The 4,367-nt window shown below is 45.3% G+C and overlaps 1 long non-coding RNA gene across 2 annotated transcripts; it reads right to left on the bottom strand.

The window, feature by feature from the left end:
• Nucleotides 1-2,681: 2,681 nt before the first annotated feature.
• Nucleotides 2,682-4,135, bottom strand: LOC121032252 (uncharacterized). 2 transcript variants are annotated; one of them, XR_005791166.1, is made up of 3 exons: nucleotides 3,392-4,135; nucleotides 3,217-3,320; nucleotides 2,682-2,980 (listed from the first exon to the last, which is right to left on the bottom strand). It is a non-coding gene; the product is annotated as an uncharacterized LOC121032252 (long non-coding RNA). The 2 variants fall into 2 exon arrangements; XR_005791165.1 differs by lacking the exon at nucleotides 3,217-3,320.
• Nucleotides 4,136-4,367: the final 232 nt, after the last annotated feature.

The raw sequence follows: 4,367 nt of genomic DNA, 5'->3' as shown, positions 1-4,367 counted from the left end.
CAAAATAACCTCTCTTTTCCTCTCTCTCTGACCCTCCCCTGCTCATGCATCGCACACCCACTCTCAAAATAAATAAATAAACTTAAAAAAAAAAAAGCAACATAACAACAAAAGTTGAACCATGTGGTAAAGACCAATAATCTTTTTTTTAAATAATTTTTTTAAGTGTATTTATTTTGAGAGATAGAGCATGTGCGCTTAAGTGGGGGAAGGAGTAGAGAGAGGGGTAGAGGGAGAAGCCCAAGCAGGCTCTGTGTTGTCAGCACGGAGGCCAACGTGGGGCTCGAACTCACCAACCGTGAGATCATGACCTGAGCTGAAATGAAGTCAGACACTGAGCGGACTGAGCCGCTCAGGTGCCCCAGGGCTGCTGATCTCGATCACAGTTCACAAGGCCCTTTGGTCACATGGCAGAGCTCTGATGCCCAGCAGGGCTCTGTCGGACTTACACCTTCTGCTTCCCGGAAGACAGGCTCTCAGTGAACTTGAAACCACCGCTATTCAAAGGGAGAGCAAAGCACACACATTTTTACCCTCCAAATATCCCTAATTCAGCTCCATGTCTCTCCCATTAGGACCATCTTGGTCAAAGCCATCACTTCCTTACAGTTTCGCAAATGAATCCTTCGATTTTGCGCTTCTCCGTTGTCTACACTGGCTGGAGTTAACATTAAAAAATGTGTATCTGGGGGCGCCTGCGTGGGTCCGTCAGTCAAGCATCCGACTTCGGCTCAGGTCGTGATCTCGCCGTTCCCAAGTTCGAGCCCCACATCGGGCTCTATGCCAACAGCTCAGAGCCTGGCACCTGCTTCGGATTCTGTATCTCTCTCTCTCTGCTCCTCCCCCTCTCAAGCTCTGTCTGTCTCTCTCTCTCTCTCTCTCTCTCTCTTAAAAATAAACATTAAAAAAATTTTTAATGTATATCTGATGTCATCACCGTTGGCTGAAAAACCTTTCTATGGCTTCTCCATCTGTGAAATGAAACAGTAAGTCCTTAACATGATACACAAGTTCCTTTGTATTCTGGTGCCATTGCTCCTGGTTCTCAGGCCTTTGGACTCTGGGAGTTTCACCGATGGCCCCCTGGTCAGGCCTTTGGACTTGGACTGAATTACAACCCCAGCTCTCCTGGTTCTCCGACTTGCAGATAGCAGACTGTGGGACTTTTTGGCCTCTATGACGGGGTCAGCCAATTCCCATTAAAAATCTCCTCTTCTATTTCTCTCTATATATACCCTATTGGTTCTGTTTCTCTGTAGAACCCTGACTAATACAGAAGTGTGAAGAATTCCCATATTTCCTTTACCCTGAAACTCCATTCACTTTTCACCAATCATACCGATGATATGTTTTAGGGCCAAAAGATCCAAACCAAGCAAGGATTACACGTTGCACTTACTCATCATATACCTTCAGTTTCCTTTGTTCTGGAAGTGTTTTTTAGTCCTTCTTCGATCTTCATGATCTTAAAATCTGTCAGTCGTTTTGTAGGCTATCCCTCAACCTGGGTTTGTCTGGTGTTTCCTCATAAGATTCAAGATGCTCAGGGGCGCCTGGGTGGCTCCGTCGGTGAAGCGTCCGACTTCGACTCAGGTCATGATCTCACAGCTCGTGGGTTCGAGTCCCACATCGGGCTCTGCGCTGACAGCTCAGAGCCTGGAGCCTGCTTTGGATTCTGTGTCTCCCTCTCTCTGCCCCTCCCTGGCACTCTCTCTCTCTCAAAAAATAACATTAAAAAAAAATTTTTTTTTTTAAATGCATGTAATGCAGTGTGGGGTGGGGCCCACTTTCTGTCTTGGACTGCAGGTCCAGCTGTCGTGTCCCTGGCTGCTGGCCGAAGCAGACCTTGTCCGGTAGGGACCCTTGACACGGTCCACGCACAATAGCTGTGCTTGGCCTGTGCTGTGTCACAACGGCAGTTCGCGGGATAGCGTGAGGACGTGCTGCTGCTTCTCTGCGGTTAAGTTTCCCCCAATAAAGCCCATATTATAGCTGCGCCGTGTAGCACGCTTCGGGTGTATCTGTGACCTGTTGCCTGAAAGTTAACATTGAATACTTGAGTAAGGTGACGTCTGCTAGATTCTCTTTTGTAAAGTTCTTGTTTTTCAACTAAGAGTTATAGGGGAGATGCTTTGAACCTATGTTACTATCCCATTCTTTGTCTAACTTTCACCCAGGAGATTTAGCAAACACTGATATTTCTTGTCTGATGATTGCCAAATGGTGATTTTCTAATTCCATCATTCCTTCTAAGTTTTTTTTTTTTTTTTAAGAGAGTGATAGAGCATGCACACTCGAGAGGGGGGGCAGGGAGAAGGCATAGAGGGGGAGGGAGGGAGAGAGAGAGAGAGAGAGAGACAGAGAGAGAAGGAGAGAGAGGGAGAGAGTCTTAAGTAGGTCCCGCACCCAGCACGGGGTCAGCGAGACCCTGACGTGGGTCCCGATCCCACAGCCCTGGGATCATGACCTGAGCTGAAATCAAGAGTTGATGCTCAATTCACTGAGCCACCCAGGAGCCCCTATTCCTTCCAAATTTCTAGTTGCATTCTATCCTAAGGAAGACCTGTCTCTTTTCTCCTCACTTATTCATTCATTAAACACACACACACACACACACACACACACACACACACACGCATCAGCGTGGACTCATGGATTCTATTTTACTCCATGGGACATAATCTCCTACTATCATCATTTATTTTGATGTTCCAATTTCCCAGATTTGGCCAGCGGGAGTCCCTTCAAACGGACTATGTTGTTGTTTTGAAATGTCTCCTTCACTCTTCGAGCATTTTCATGTTTTCTGGCACGACAAGAAGGTCCAGGCTCACTTACGCTTTCTCTGTCCCAACCGTGAAATCAGGTATTTCTTCAAGGATTCCCGGTTCCTTTTAGCAGAAGATGGTGTTTCAAGCTGGGTGTCAGGTGTTCTCCTGGACATAGGGCTGCTGCTCCAGGGTTCTTTCAGCGGACAGAGCTAGGAAGTATATATACATAGATATACTTTTACGTATATTGAAAGCCCTAGGTTCACATCAGTATCTCCAATTCCAACCTGACCACTCAAGCCTTCTTCTTTTCTCCGTTCTATATTCGTAACCCCATTCTCCAACAGTGAGGAACGTGGCTTCCGTGGTCCTCAATATAGTTTTTCATTTGCAGAGTCCCCTTGTATATACAATTGGCTGCCTGACTTTGCAGGACCGCACCCACCTTCCTTGTTTTGGCTCTGATCTCCACGCTCGGCTGACTTCCTAGCTGAATAGTGGGACGACTGTATTCTCCTGAGTAGATGGAAAAGCAGAGAGAACCAGTCACTAGAGAAAGATACACAGATAAGCAGACACAGAGGGGGGAAAAAAAAATCACAGAAGGATATAGAGGGTACCTTTGAGTTCCTGAAAGCTTTCCAACTCCTGGGTCTACTCCTTTGCTGCAGCTGTATTCCTGCTCCCGGCTTCTGTGAGAAGCGTCTGCAACCTTATGATACAGTTCTTCCCTTTTGGTTAAGCTACTTCAGGTTGGTTTCTGTTACTTGCAAACAAAGAGTCTTAAGCAAAGGTATATTTGTATCCTGACTTGTCCTACAAAAAAGAAAACAAATTATGGAAATAATCAGGGCAGAGGGAAAATAAAAAAATTTGCCCACCGAAAATGCATACCACATGGCACTATACCGTTGCTTAACATGGGCTGAAATATTAGCTCCAAGATTTCTAGTGATCCAAACAAAGTGTGAAACACTATCCCTGACAAGAGTTTATGTCTCTGGATTTAAAAACAAGCCAGCAACTAGAGCATGAATAGATAGATCATTGGAACAAAATGCAGAGTCTACAAGTGAACCCTTCAACAAATGGCCAATAAGTGGCAAACCGTGTAGCCATCTGGAAGAAAAAGAATTTGGATCCATCACTCATCCCATATACTCAGTCACTGCCAAATGGATCGATGTTTAATTGCAAAAGACTGGAAGTCTAAGTGCCCACCAATAGAGAATTCGTTAAATAAATCAAGGCACATCCCAGCAATAAAGTGTTATGGGGATTGAAAAAAATAGCAAGGGGATGCCTGGGTGGCTCAGTCCGTTAAGCATCAGACTTCAGCTCAGGTCATGATCTGGCAGTTCGTGAGTTCGAGCCTCGCATCAGGCTCTGTGCTGACAGCTCGGAGCCTGGAGCCTGCTTCGGATTCTGTGTCTCCCTCTGTCTTTCTGCCCCTACCCCACTCTCACTCTGTCTCTCTCTCCCTCTCAAAAATAAATAAACATTAAATTTTTTTTTCAAACAAAACAAAAAATATATAAATAAAAATGTGATAGTGAAAATGATAGATTTGATAAAAGAGTTTGTGGTAGACAAAAT

Source organism: Herpailurus yagouaroundi, unplaced genomic scaffold, assembly GCF_014898765.1.
Source record: "Herpailurus yagouaroundi ecotype Mexico unplaced genomic scaffold, PumYag 141, whole genome shotgun sequence".
NCBI lineage: Eukaryota > Metazoa > Chordata > Mammalia > Carnivora > Felidae > Herpailurus > Herpailurus yagouaroundi.
This window is presented reverse-complemented; position numbering and strand designations above follow the sequence as displayed.